The sequence below is a fragment of the Dromiciops gliroides genome, chromosome 6 (genome assembly GCF_019393635.1).
Source record: "Dromiciops gliroides isolate mDroGli1 chromosome 6, mDroGli1.pri, whole genome shotgun sequence".
Taxonomy (NCBI): domain Eukaryota; kingdom Metazoa; phylum Chordata; class Mammalia; order Microbiotheria; family Microbiotheriidae; genus Dromiciops; species Dromiciops gliroides.
The window spans coordinates 172,606,873-172,622,900 of record NC_057866.1 but is presented as its reverse complement, the minus strand read 5'-3'; positions in this window follow the sequence as shown (position 1 = coordinate 172,622,900).

The following is a 16,028-nucleotide window of genomic DNA, read 5'->3' as shown; positions in this document are numbered from 1 at the left end:
CTAAACTCTGCCTCTGGGCAACTTCTATAAATTGTTTTGAGTTCTTCCTGCTCTGGAGCTAATCAGAGGTGTAAATGATTCTCAAATTTACCTATCCTGGCTCAAGCTTGATCTCAAATTTCACATTTGCACCTGCCTTTCAAACATCTTGAACTAGATCTCAAGTAGACATCTTAAAATCAACATATCCCAAACTGAACTTGTTATCTTTTCCCTTATGTGCTCCCTGCCTCCTAACTTCTCTATCCTTGTTGTTGTTTGTCATTCTTTCTCAAAGCTGACCATGACATCAGGAGGTGATGTCATGACTTGCAGTGAATTGGATTTAAGTGAGGGAGGGCTGTGCAAAGTCATCAGCCTCACTCTCTTCTCCAGAGCCATCTGGGCCCAGTGGTAGGATATATATCAGGACAACTGTAGATGGCCCCAGTGTGCTGGGAGACTTTGTCCTTTTAAGTCAAGGCCTTTCCCAGGTCTCAGTTTGCCTGAGGCAATGCCTATTCAGTGATTAGGTCTCTGTAAGAAAGGAGGCAAAGAAAGACCCCTTTTACCTAGTCAAAAAATAACTAGATAGATAAAAGGGTGGGAGGAGACCCTCAGGTTTTCTGGGCAAAAGAGATACTTGCCCACTGAGCCATCAACAGGCCAAACAATGGCCAAATGTGTCCTGGGCTGGAACCTACTATTGGCTAATCAAGGAGGGACACAGAGGTTAAGGGACTTGCCCATAGTCATATTACTAGCTATGTCAGAATTTAGTTCATCTCAATTTAAGGCTAGGTAACCCTGACCCTTTACCCAGGACATCACAAAGCTCCTTTTGAGATACCTATTGGGCATCTTCAATGGCTACTTTCCACGTCATCAAAGCCATTCGGTACAATGTTATTTAGGTTTGAGGAGCTGTTCTTAGAAGGGATCTTGCCTGTAAACCCCAATCACTGTGGAGGGGAACACCTCCTAGTCACTCAGGATCACAACATAAATAGATCCTCAAATCTTTACTTTTACCTTCCATATCCAATCTGTTGGCAAGGACTATTGATTTCACCTTGGCAACATCTTTTGAATATATCTTCTTCTTGCCCATGACACTGCCTCCATTATGAAACAGGCCCTCATTAGGCCTAGCTCGGTTCTCTCCCTCTAACCTTGCCAATTTTCTTATACTTTAACTCCCCTTGATGTTCTACTCTTTGATTCAGTGACACTGGCCTCTTTGCTTTTTCATGAATAAGATATACCATCTCTGGACTACTGGCATTTTCTCTGACTTTCCCCCATGCTTGGAATTCTCTCCCACCTCAGCTATATCTACTGGCTTCCCTGGCTTCTTTAAGCCCCAACTAAAAATCACATCTTTTACAGGAAACCTTTCCTTACCTATCTAAATTCTAGTGCCTTCTCCTCTTTATTATTCCCTATTTATCCTATGCATAGCTTGTTCGTACATTTTGTTTGGTCTTTGTCTCCCCCATTAGATTGTGATCTTGTTTAGAGCAGGGACTATCTTTTGCCTCCTTTTGTATCTTCATCACATAACACAGTTCTTGGCACACAGTAAGTGCTTAATAAATATTTACAGACTGACCCAAAATAATAGTAGTGTTATCATAATTTTCCTAAGCATCCCTCCACCCACGTCCTCTATTCTCTAGGCTAACTCCTAGTGATTGATCTAAGTTAATTTTGTCAATTTGACTTAAAATATCATGAATATTGATCTAATAATATCAACTTTTAGAAATCAGGAGATAATTTAGCATATTTGTTTTTGGTCCACATCCTGTGGTTTCATTGGCATTGAAAAGTCTTAGTATGGAAATGCCTTGCATTGATGCAGTTTGACAACACCTCTATAACTTATAATTTTAGAGAGTTTCAGGGTACACAGAGGTTAAGGGACTTTCCCACAGTCATATTACTAGCTATATCAGAACTTAGCTCATCTCAGTTTAAGGCTAAGTAACCCTGACTCTTTACCATGATGTCACAATGCTCCTTTTGAGATACTTTCTTGGCATTCAAAGTTCTTGTCTTTAGTTACTAATTTCCAAGTTATTAAAGTCACACTGTACAGAAACTCCTCCCATGGAGTTGTTAGTCCTATAATCATGATCAAAATAAAGTATAATCAGATGAAAATGACAGTTATAGTGCACATGTAGTGTGATTAAACATATGGGTGGACAACTCAGCATTTTAAATATTCTTTAGCTTTTAACACTGAAATACCTTGGGGAGGGAAGGATTTGCTATTACTATCTATTCCTGAAATTCAGTAAAACAATAGATTTCAGTACCTGGTGATAATTTTCTTTTATACTAAACTATAAGTTCCTTGAGAGCAGGAATTGTTTTTCTTTTCTTTTCTTTTTCTTCTTCTTTTTTTTTTTTGAGGGGGAGTGACAGGACAGTGAGGGAGGGAGTGAGGGGAATCCAAGTTCTTAATATAGCACCTGGCACATAGTAAGTAAGCACTTAATAAATGGTAATTGATTGATTGATCAATGAAGTAAATCCTCAGTTCAAGTCCTCTTGTGTTTATTCATTGATGCTGAGGGTACCTTGAAGGCTCAAAGCCTGTGCCAGTATAGTACCAATCCTGAAAATTCCTAAGGAGTGGAAGATGCTTCAAGGAGGGATATAACAACAGATTATGTAGATATCAAAAGACTAGGTTAGCTGAGTTTGAAGAGAGATTTTACCAGAGCAGTACCTGCTCTGGATAAATCCCAGATCTTAGTATCAAGTTAAGTATCAGGCAAGTGCTTTTTAAGAGAAGATTATCATTCCTTCCTCCCCACCCCCCTTTACAAAAAAAAAAAAAAAGTATCACAGGGAGGAATAGATACATTTTTTCCAAACTCTTAAGTATGTAATATTATAAACAGGGCATCTGTTGGATCAGTCAAACATTGTACCCTTGGTAACCAACTGTACTGCATTTGCAAATGTACCCAAGCTAACATTAAAGGAAAACTTAACAGCAGCTGGACCATTTTAAGCCCTAATCCACTAGACCTTCTCAAATATATCTTCAGAAACTCCCTGTAATTATGGCTCTTTGGAACATGTCATTTTTCAGTTTTATTAGGAACACAACAGTATAGTTAAGTCACACATAAAATGTTTTCCCCTGAAAAGGCTTTTTTACAATAAGTTTTTTAAAAGAATGCTCAAGGGTGTGTGTAGTGGAGTGGGGAGAGGCAGGAAAAGATTTGCCTTTTGAAATAGAATAGTCATGTATTTTTGTGTCTTCGTGAGAGACAAGAACTCAATAAATGCTTTTCAGAAAGGGAGGATCTGGGTGCTTTTCCTCTTACTTGTGAAAGACAGTTGTGTATCCTTAGGTCCATTATGCTTAATTGTCAAATGCAACTAACTAACAATAATAAACAAGACAAAACATTTCATATATTTATGAAACAAATTCTAAAAGTACAATACACATTTAGCAATTCTTCATAACTTCAAAAGAGAATTCCTTACTGCATAAAGGTTATATGGAAACAAATGCACACCAAAAACAAGAATAACAATAATAAATAATACGATAATAATGATTTAAAGCTTTGCCAAGTTTCAGTTAATTTATATCTGGGAGAAGATAAGCAGAAGAATTTGTTCTGTAACATGCTTATATTACTTAGTCTAGCCACATATTAATATTAAAAACAAAGATTACGGAGTTTGAACACTGCTATATTCTTATACAAGGCAACATCGAATAGTAGATAGATAGAACACTGGATTTGGAGTCCACAAGGCATCTTGGGGTATTAGAATATTGGCCCCAGTGGAGGGAAGACCTGGGTTCAAATCTAGACCCTGACACTTATTAGTTGTGTGTCCATGTAGAAATTGCAACCTCTTTAGGCCTCAGTTTTTTAGAATGTAAAATAGGAATAATAACAATTTTATCACCTGTCTCATAGGGCTATGGTGTAAATCAAAGGAAGGAATGTGTGTTCTAGAGACAGGTAGGTAGTATAGTAGATAGAGAGCTAGACCTGGGGTCAGGAAGACTTGAGTTCAAATCCTGCTTCAGGATTTGTTAGTTGTATGGTTATTGGCAAGATTCAAAACCTCAGGTAAATTCTATTTCCTTATCTGTAAAAATAGAGACAATAATAGTACCTACCTCATGGGGTTCTTTGAAGATCAAAATGAAATATATATATTGTAACATGTAATATATATTATAATTATTATATTATTGTTGTATTATTACTATATATATACACACACAGTATTTTGCAAATTTTAATATACTACAGAAATGTAATAAAGAAATGTAAAGCTATTCTTTGAAAAATTATCTCCTTTTACCTACTTACTGTGCCTTAAAACATTTCTGGATATTATAACATTTAGTTTCTGAAACAAAACTCTAGTTATGTGAAGAAATTCTATAACCAATTTGCCTTGCATTATTTTTATTGTGATTTCTATTTGTAGCCTTAAAACAAGATCTACTGTGGCTTTTAGGAAGATACATTTTATGTGGTCAGAATTGAATAACAAATAAGAAATCAAAGGTCTAGCTCACTTTTGAGTTTTAGGCCTGTACATGGAGGATCCACCCAGTACACTGGAAACCTTGCCCTTTTAACATCTTCTAAGTTTAAATGCAACACTTGGTCTCTTTGTCATCTTTCATTCCCACCACAAGAGCAACTTATCTGCTTTTGTAATTATACATTTCCTTATTTGTATCTTTTACACTAGCTTTTGCATACAAATCATAGCCATTGGCAACATGTGCAGTATATTGAACAGCACCTGGATTCCCTTTTATTGCCCCTTGGGTCATATACAATTAAGATGAAAATCTAGACAATAAGCATTCTTTCTTTCTTTGTTTTCTGCTTTGTGGATTGCTAGGCTCTTTTGTTCTTGGTGATTATGGATCCCCTTGAGGGGGCCCTGCAGTATTCTGAGTCTTGATGCAATCATCACAAGGTCATCTGCACACAGGAACATTCATAGGGAATCCATTTTCTGTTTGGATCATGTTCAGAACACCATGGCTGTGGTAAATGCCTTTGGCAAGCAAATGTATCCCTGTTTTATGCCTTATTGATAATCAGAGGATTGTTGAATAAGATTTATTGTGCTTATCAAGGAATTGTAAATGATCTCAACATGTGCCCGGGAGATACCTTCTTGGAGAATAGCCTTTAAGACTACATTTTGTTCTACTTAGTGATTTTTTTTTGTAATCAAGAAAAAAAAAAGGAAAGCAAGCTCTTACATTCTTATTTTTAGTCAAATCTGTTATTATAAAGATATAAGCATGCTGTCTATTCTTATATTTTCATCAAATTTGCCCATAATCTATCTATAGATTATTTCCATAAAGACTTTTAAGGACCACACAAGTGGGCATACAAGTACGAAATTATTGATTTCCCTTAAAATTTTCCTACTAGTAACCCTTAGCCTAGGAGTAAGCCATGATTCCAATCTTTCACTATGTTCCCTTCTTCAAAATACCATGAAAATTTACAACTTAAGTTTTTCAAAATTGTATCAAGATTAGCATGGCTTTCTTTTGTGTATATTTAATCCACTCCCTCTGTTATTCCTAACTTAAATCTTCTTTAGTGCCCTTTCTCCTTGATCCCACACTACACTGAATCATGAGGCACCAATGTCTAAGAAGTATTGTTTCACCATCATCAATATTGAAGGCTGTTTGCTATAGAAATGTTGAGAAATCTGTCTTATTTTTTCCAATTATTTCTATTGGGATGAAATTTCATAACTGAGCCTTATACCAAGCTCTCAGCAAATTTTCTTCCCTAATGACTTTTCCTTATTTTGTGAGGAAATACTGCTTATAATTTTCCACCAACCTCTTCAATAATACTTTGGAAAATCAGGTTTTTGTCCTTCGTTGCCATGAAAGCAGGTATTTGTTGGTTGTGCACCATATGCCATGTTTATTTATTTGACCTCCTCATTGTGGTGAGTGCTTTCTATCATGTAAAGTTTTATAATAAATAATGTAAATTAGAATTAGTGTCATTTCCTTGATCACTTTAGCACTTTTGTTATTAACAGTTATTTTTTAATAGCTCACTTTGGAGCTACTGCACTTATCTACTGTAACCTCTTAGGTTCTTTCTTTCTTTGAATTTGGTATTGACTTTGAACTTCGTATTAACTACCTGACAGTTTGGCCACACACAGTTTGTTGATGTAAGAATGACTTTTATATTGTTAGCCAAGCAAGTCTTTCCTGAATGAATTTATTACAAGGGAAGATTCAATCTGGAGGTGGTGGCTATGAGGAGTTATTTCCAGAAGTGACCATGTTGTAAGAAAAAAAAGTCAACAAGAAAACTTATTTTAGAATAAAAAAAAAGGATACCATAAATTTCCTTATCTTCTTTCTTCCTTCCTTCCTTCCTTCCTTCCTTCCTTCCTTCCTTCCTTCCTTCCTTCCTTCCTTCCTTCCTTCCTTCCTTCCTTTCTTTCTTTCTTTCTTTCTTTCTTTCTTTCTTCTTGTTGCTGTTGTATGGTTTGGTGTTGTCACACATTTATTATCTTCAGATTCTTTTCTTAGACATTTTATGATGCAAAGGCATTAGGTTTATGAGTAATCTATATTCCTTTCAACTCTTGGATTGCTTCATTTTACACCATATTTTTCATGACATTCTTCTTCCACGCATTTACTCCTGTCCATTTTATAATGAAGTAACTGAGTATCAGTGCTCATGCTGACTTGCCCTGGAGGATCTCGTCAATTTCTTCATAACATATCTATATTTCATCATTCTTGGGAACAGATGTTCATGCATAAATTGCAATTATTTGAAATGGGCTTTTTGCTAATGCTCATCGTGAAAGCTTCAAGGAAAGATGCCTATTTCATGAAATGAATTTTTTATTGTCATCAGGGACACAACCCCACCAAATTCTTTTATTTGTTTCTCCAAAGAGAACCCATGAGCCTTATGTCTTCTGGTTTCATAAATGACAAAATGATGAAAACTGACATGGTTCAGTTCCTCCAAGATTATTTCAACCCATTAATATTAAACAGAAACCACACATTTAGAGCATCAGCAATTTAGATGAATACTTTCAGGTAGTCCAATAAAATAAAAAACAACTATTGTGAGTCTTAAAATCCTCTCTACATTTTGCCATTGTTATTGCAAAAGCTAGGTAGAGTATTGGATATACTACTTGGATTGGTGTCAGGAAGAACTGAGGTTAAATGCACCCTCGGATACAATGGGGAGGTCACTTAACCTCTATCTGCCTAAATTTTCTCATATTTAAAATAGAAATAAATAATAGTACCTTATAGGGTTGTTGTGAAGATAAAATAAGAAAATATTTGTAAACCTTAAAGACCTATATCAATGCTAGCTATTATTAACATTAAACAAAAGGGGACCTATGCAAGACTGAAGAATATTTTTAATTTGACTTTGTTTTGTGATGAATTCTATGATTTCAGTAACCATTGGTCAACCCACCCTTTTTTAATCATAAAAGTATTTTATTATTTTCCAGTTACAAGTAAAGATAGTTTTCAACATTTGTTTTTATAAGATTTTTAGGTGCAAATTTTTCTCCCTCCCCCCTCTGGCCCCTCCCCAATACAGAAAGCAATCTGATATAGGTTATATATATATATATATATATATATATATAATCACATTAAACATATTTCTGAATTAGTCATGTTGTGAAAGAAGAATCAGAACAAACGGGAAAAACCTCAAAAAAGATAAAGAACAACAAAACAGTAGAAGCAGCATGGTTCAATCTGCATTCAAAATTCACAGTTCCTTTTTCTGAATGTGGAGAGGATTTACAATCATGAGTACCTTGGAGTTGTCTTAAATCATTGTATTGCTGAGAAAACTAAGTCTATCGCAGTTGATCATCAAAAAATGTTGCTGTTACTGTGTACAATATTCTCCTGATTCTGCTCATTTCACTCAGCATCGGTCCACTAAAATCTTTCCAGATGTTTGTGAAATCTTCCTGCTCATCATTTCTTATAGCACAAAGGGAGCTGCTATAAATATTTTTGTACATGTGGATCCTTTTCCCTCTTCTATGGGATAGAGAACTAGCAGTGGTACCACTGAGTCAAAGGATATGAACAGTCCTACAGGACTTTGGGCATAGTTCCAAACTGCTCTCCAGAATGGTTGGATCAGTTCACAGCTCCACAACAATGCATTAGTGTTCCAATTTTTCCACAGCTTCTCCAACTTTTATTATTTTCCTTTTTTGTCATATTAGCCAATCTGATAGGTGTGAGGCAGTACCTCAGAGTTGTTTTAATTTGCATTTCTCTGACCAGTGGTGATTTAGAGCATTTTTTCATATGGCAATAGATAGATTTGGTTTCTTCATCAGAAAAATTCCTGTTCATATCTTTGATCACTTCTCAATTGGGGAATGGCTTACATCTTACATATTTGATTTAGTTCCTTATATATTTTAGAAATGAGGTCTTTATCAGAAATACTGGCTATATATAAAAATTGTTGCCCAGTTTTCTGCCTGCTTTCCAATTTTGACTGCATTGATTTTGTTTGTACAAAACCTTTTTAATTTAATGTGACCAAAGTCTTCCATTTTGAATGTCATAATATTCTCTATCTCTTGTTTGGACAAATTGTTTTCCTCTCCTTAAATCTGAGATGTAAACTATTCCTTCCTCTCCTAATTTATCTATGGTATCACACTTTATGTTTTAATCTTGAACACATTTTGACCTTATTTTTGTATAAGGTATAAAATATTGGTTTCTGCCAAGTTTCTGCCATACTATCTTCCGGTTTTCCCAGCAGGTTTTGTGAAATACTGAGTTCCTATTCCAGAAGCTGGGGTCTTTGGGTTTATCAAACAGTATATTACTAATGTCATTTACTACTGTGTCTCCTGTGCCTAGACTATTCCTTTGATCCACCACTCTTTTTCTTAGCCAGTACCAGATAGTTTTGATGACTGCCAACTTATGGTAAAGCTCAAATCAAGATTTGGTACAGCTAACCCACCTTCCTGTGCAATTTTTTTTCATTATTTCCCTTGATATTCTTGACTTTCTGTTTTTCCAGACCTATAAAATATTTTTAGGTAGTCTGATTGATATGGCACTGAATAAATAAATTAAATTAAAATTGTCATTTTTATTATATTAGCTCAGCCTATCTGAGCAATTGATAATTTAGCAATTACAAAGATCTGATTTTATTTGTGTGAAAAATGTTTTGTAATTGTGTTCATAGAGTTCCTGGGTTTGTCTTGGCAGGTAGACTCCCAAGTATTTTATACTGTCGACCATTACATTAAATGGTATTTCTCTTTCTATCTCTTGTTGCTGAGCTTTGTTGGTCATGTACATAAATGCTGATGATTTATGTGGCTTTATTTTAGATACTGCAACTTTGCTAAAGTTGTTAATTGTTTCAAGCAGTTTTTTAAATTGATTCTCTAGGACTCTCTAAGTATACAATCATATCATCTGCAAAGAGTAAAAGTTTTGTTTCTTCTTTGCCTATTCTAATTCCGTTAATTCCCTTTTCTTCTCTTATTACTATGGCTGACATTTCTAGTACAATATTAAATAATAGAGTTGATAATGGGCATCCCTGTTTTACTCCTGATCTTATTGGAAATGTCTCTAACTTATCCCTGTTACATATAATGTTTGCTGATGGTTTTAGGTAGATACTGCTTATTATTTTAAGGAAAGCTATACCTATTCCTATGCTCTGGATTTTTTTTTTCCAGGGCAATGAGGGTTAAGTGACTTGCCCAGGGTCACACAGCTAGTAAGTGTCAAGTGTCTGAGGCTGGACTTGAACTCAGGTACTCCTGAATCCAGGGCCGGTGCTTTATCACTGCACCATCTATCTGCCCCCTGGATTATTTTTAATAGGAATGAGTGTTGTATTTTGTCAAATGCTTTCTCTGCATCTATTGAGATAAACATGATTTTGATTAGTTTTGTTATTGATATGGTAGATTATGTTGACCGTTTTTTCTAATGTTGAACCAGCCTTGCATTCCTGCTATAAATCCCACCTGGTTATAGTATTTTATCCTGGTGATCACTTGCTGTAATCTCCTTGCTAATATCTTATTTAAGATTTTAGCATCAATATTCATTAGGGAAATTGGTCTATAATTTCCTTTCTCTGTTTTGGCTCTGCCTGGTTTAGGTATCAACACCATATTTGTGCCATAAAAGGAGTTTGGTAGAATCCCTTTGCCGATTTTCCCAAATAGTTTGTATAGTATTGGAATTAATTGTTCTTTAAATGTTTGGTAAAATTCACTATTAAAACTTACTGGCCCTGGAGATTTTTTCCGTAGGGAGTTCATTAACAGCTTGTTCAACTCTTTTTCTTTCTTTTTTTTTTTTTTTTTGGTGAGGGAATTGGGGTTAAGTGACTTGCCTAGGGTCACACAGCTAGTAAGTGTTAAGTGTCTGAGGCCGCATTTGAACTCAGGTCCTCCTGACTGCAGGGCTGGTGCTCTATCCACTGCACCACCCAGCTGCCCCTCACTTTTCTTTTTCCCATATGGGCTTATTTACAGATTTTATTTCCTCTTCAGCTAACCTGGACAATTTGTATTTTTGTAAATATTCACCCATTTTATTTAGATTGTCAAATTTATTGGGATACAGTTGGGCAAAATAGTTCCTAATTATTGCTTTAATTTCCACTTCCTTTGTGGTGAATTCACACCTTTCACTTTTGATACTGGTAATTTGCTTTTCTTCTTTCTTTTTTAAAAATCAAATTAACCAAAGATTTATCTATTTTATTGTTTTTTTCATTAAACCAGCTCTCAGTTTTATTGATTAATTATATAGTTGTCTTGCTTTGGTGTCTCATGGAGTTATTAGCTTCCATCTGCCCAATTTTAATTTGTAAGGCATTATTTTTCTTGGTAAGGTTTTGCACCTGTTTTTCCATTTGGCCAATTTTTTCTCTCATTTGGCCAATTGTAATTTTTAAGGAATTGTTTTCTTCAGTCAATTTCTGTGCTTCTTTTTCCAGCATAACTCTTGTTTCTCTCATTTCTATTTCCATTTTTCTCCTCTCTCTCTTTCTCTTTTCAGTGAGGCAATTGGGGTTAAATGACTTGCCCAGGTTCACACAGCTAGTAAGTGTTAAGTGTTTGAGGCCAGATTTGAACTCAGGTCCTCCTGACTCCAGGGTCAATGATCTATCCACTGTGCCACCTAGCTGCCCCCTCTCATTTGGTTTTTAAAAGGCTCTTTGAGCTCTTAAAAGAAGGCTTTTTGGGTTTGAGACAAGGTCCTCTTCCCACTTGAGTCTTCACTTGTAGGTATTTTGACAAACTCATCTGAATTTGAGTTTTGGTCTTCCCTTTCACCATAGAAGCTCTCAATGGTAAGGGTCCTTTTTTGTTTCTTACCCATGTTGTAGCCTATTTTTAAATTTATAAAGTTGAATTCTGCTCCTGGGGCACAGGGTCACTGTTGATAGCTTCTTACTGCTCTCAGATGCCCCACTCTCAGGTTTGTCAAACTGCAGCTATGTTGAGCTTCCTGCTGAGCCGCCCTCCCCTTTCACCCGCATAAGACAGACCTTTCCTGAAGTCCTCTAAATTATCTCAAGCAGGAGAATTGTGTCTCTGCCTTTTTGTAGGTTCTGTAGTTCCAGAATCTTTTTAGAGGCTTGATTTAATGCTGTTTTTGAGGGAAACACAAAGCTCAGAGAGCTTCCTGGCTTCTGTCTGCCATCTTCTAGATTTCTAATTCTTTGCCACCACAAAAAGATCTGTTATAAATATTTTTGTATGTCTGGGTCCTTTTCCCTTTTTTATGATATTTTTGAGATACAGACCTAGTAGTGGTATTACTGGGTGAAAGGGTATGCACAGTCCCATAGCCCTTTGGGCATAGTTCCAAATTGCTCTCCAGAATGGTTGAATCAGTTCACAACCCCCATCAAAAATGCATTAGTGTTCCAATTTTTCCACAGATTGTCCAACATTTATTATTTTTCCTTTTTGTCATATTAGCCAAACTGATAGGTGTGATGTAGTACCTGAGAGTTGTTTTAATTTGCATCTCTCTAATCAATAGTGATTTAGAGCATTTTTTCATATGGCAATAAATAGCTTTAATTTCTTCATCTGGAAACTGCTTATACATATCCTTTGGCCATTTCTCAGTTGCATAATGACTTGAATTTTTATAAATTTGATTTAGTTCCCTATATATTTTTGAAATGAGGCCCTTGGGGCAGCTAGGTTACACAGTTGATAAGGCACCATCTCTGGATTCAGGAAGACCTGAGTTCCAATCTGCCCACAAACACATGTCACTTACTAGCTGTGTGACACTGGGCAAGTCACTAAAACCTCTTTGCCCTGCAAAAAAAAAGGAAAAGGAAAGAAAGAAAGAAAGAAAGAAAGAAAGAAAGAAAGAAAGAAAGAAAGAAAGGAAGGAAGGAAGAAAGAAATGAGGCCCTTATCAGAAATAATGGCTGTAAAATTTTTTTCCCAGCTTTCTGCTTCCCTTCTAATTTTGGCTGCATTACTTCTGTTTGGACAAAACCTTTTTAAATTTAATGTAATAAAAATTATCCAATTTTGCATTTCATTATATTCTTTATCTCTTGTTCATTCATAAATTCTTCTCCTCTCCATTGATCTGAGAGTTAAACTATTCCTCCCTCTCGTAATTTACTTAGGCATCACACTTTATGTCTAAATTATGTACCAATTTTGACCTTATTTTGGTATACAGTGTGAGATGTTGGTTTATTCCTAGTTTCTGCTGTAATATCTTTGAGTTTTTCCAGCAGTTTTTATTTTCCAAATGCTAAGTTCTTATCACAGAAGCTGGAGTCTTTGGGTTTATCCAGCAACAGATTAATATCATCATTTTACTACTGTGTCTACTGTGCCTAACCTATTCCATTGATCCACCATTCTATTTCTTAGTGAGTTTCAAATTGTTTTGATAACTGCCACTTTATAGTATAGCTTCAGATTTGATATGGCTAGTCCACCTTCTTGTGCATTTTTTTCATTGGGTCTTTTGATTTTCTTGACCTTTTGTTCTTCCAAATGAATTTTATTATTATTTTTTTCTAGCTCTATGAAGTAATTTTTAGGTAGTCTAATTGGTATGGCACTATATAAGTAAATTAATTTCGTGAGGATTGTCATTTTTATAAGAGCTCAGTCTTTGCAAAAGCAATTGATATTTTTTCAATTATTTATATTTGATTCTAATTGTTTGAAATGTGTTTTGTAATTGTGTTCATAGATGTCCTGGGTTCCTGAGCTTTGTTGATCATGCATTGAAATGCTGAGAATGTATGTGGACATCTTATATCCTGTGATTTTTTTCCCTCTATTGTAATAGCCTTTTTTGAGCCTCTTCATATGATGTAATTAACTCCATTCTACCTCGTCTTTCCTCTTCTCCCTCTTCTCACCCCTTAATATTTTTTATATCATCACATCCAAGTCAATTTATACCTATACCTTCTATGTATACTCCTTCTATCTGATCAAATAGAGATACTGTTTTCAAGAGTTAAAAATACTATCTTTCCCTGTCAGGTTGTAAACAGTTTAACCTTATTGAATAACTTTTTTTTTCGTTTACCTTTTTATACTTCTCTTGAGTCTTATATTTGTAGGTCAAATTTTCTATTCAATTCTGGTCTTTTCATCAGCAAACCTCAAAAGCCCCCTATTTAATTGAATGTTCATCTTTTCCCCTGAAAGATAATGCTCAGTTTTGCTGGGTAGTTGATTCTTGATTGCAATCCAAGCTCCTTTGCCTTCTGTAGTATAATATTCCAAGACTTCCAGTCATTTAATGATGAAGCTGCCAGTCCCTGTGCAATACTGACTGTGGCTCCATGATATTAAAATTGTTTCTTTTTGGCTACTTTCAGTATTTTCTCCTTCACCTGATAATTCTGGAATTTTGCTACAATATTCCTTGGAGTTTTCCTTTGGGGATCTCTTTCATGAGGTAATTGGTTGATTCTTTTAATGATGATTTTATCCTCTGATTCTATAATATCAGGGCAGTTCTCCTTGATACTTCCCTGGAATATGCTGTCTACACTCTTTGTATTGATCATGGCTTTCTGGTAGTCCAATAATTCTTAAATCATCTCTCCTGAGTCTATTTTCTAGGTCAGTTGTCTTTCCAATGAGGTATTTTCACATTCTTTCTTTTTTTCATTCTTTTGATTCTTTTTTTTTTTTTTACTGATTATTAGTGTCTCACAAAGTGATTGGCTTTCCTATGCCCAATTATAATTTTTAAGGAATGATTTTCTTCAGTAAGCTTTTGCACTTCCTTTTCCATTTGGCCAATTCATTCCCCTCATTTGGCCAATTTTATTTTTTAAAGGATTGTTTTATTCTGTCAATGTTTGTGCTTTCCCCCCCAAGCTGTTGATTCTTTTTTTTCATAATTTTCTTGCATAACTTTCATTTATCTCACTTCTTTTCCTATTTTTCTTCTGCTACCCTTATTTAATTTTAAAAATTCTTTGTGAGTTCTTCCATGAAGGCTTTTTAATATTGAGACCAATTAACCTTCCCCCTTGAGGCTTCACATGTAGGCATTTTGACAATATTGTCCTCATCTGAGTTTGTGTTTTGGATTTCCCTGTGACCATAGGGAGTCTCACTGATAAGGGCTCTTTTCTGTTTCTTATTCATAGTGTTGCCTATTTGTTTTTTTAACTTTTAAAGTTGAAGTCTACTCCTGGGGCACAGTGGCCACTGTTGCAAACTCCTTGTGTTCACTGGCTTTCTGCTCGGAAGCGTTTGTGGCTTGTGGATTCCTCAACACCCTGGGCTTGCTCCTTGTTCTGGGATGGCTTGACCAAGTCATGCCTTTCCTGTGGGTGGTTCTCTAGTTGTCAGTTTGCCCTCTCAGCCAGGGCTGTCAAATCTCACAACTGTCCTGCTACACTACCAGCCTGATGACCCAGGACCAAGTTGCCTCAGCTGCTGATCTTTCCTGTGGCCAAGAGCCTCCTGCTGACTTGTCCAGACCCCCTCCACACTGTGCTCAGGTATACTATGCTCCCCTTTTGATCCTGAGTCTTACCTTTAGTGAAGTATTCTAAATTATCTGAAATTGGAAGATGGTGTCTCTATGTCTTTTTGTAGGTTTTGTAGTTCCCAAATCTGTTTAGAGGCTTGATTTAATGTTGTTTTTGAGGGAAACTCAGGAGAGATCAGGCTTGTTTCTGCCATCTTTGCTCTTTGTTCAACCCACTCATTTTTCCCCATATAAATATTTTATTATTTTCCAGTTACATGTAGAGATAGTTTTCAACATTTTTTTATATAAGATTTCTTGTTTCAAATTTTTATCCTTCCCTCCCCTCCCTCCCCCCTCCCCAAGACAGCAATTAATCTGATATAGGTTATATATGTACAATCACATTAAAATATTTCTGCATTAGTCATGTAATGAGAGAAGAATCAGAACAAGAGAGAAAAACCTCAAAAAAGAAAAACAACAACAAAAAAGTAGAAAGAGCATGGTTCGATTTGTATTAAAAATTCACAATTTCTTTTTCTGAATGTGGAGAGGATTTACAATCAAGAGTACCTTGGAGTTGTCTTAAATCATTGTATTGCTGAGAAAACTAAGTCTATCAGAGTTGATCAACACACAATGTTGTTGATACTGTGTACAATGTTATCCTGGTTCTGCTCATCTCACTCAGCATCAGTTCATGAAAGTCCTTCCAGGTTTCTCTGAAATCTGCCTGCTCGTTGTTTTTTACAGCACAATAGTATTCCATTACATTCATATACTACAACTTGTTCAGCCATTCCCCAATTGATGGACAGCCCCTCAATTTCCAATTCCTTGTCACCACAAAAAGAATAGCAATAAATATTTTTGTACATGTGGTTCCTTTTCCCTGTTTTATGATCTCTTTGGGAAAAAGTCCTAATGGTGGTATTTTTTGGTCAAAGTTTAGGCACAGCTTTATAGCCCTTTGGGCATA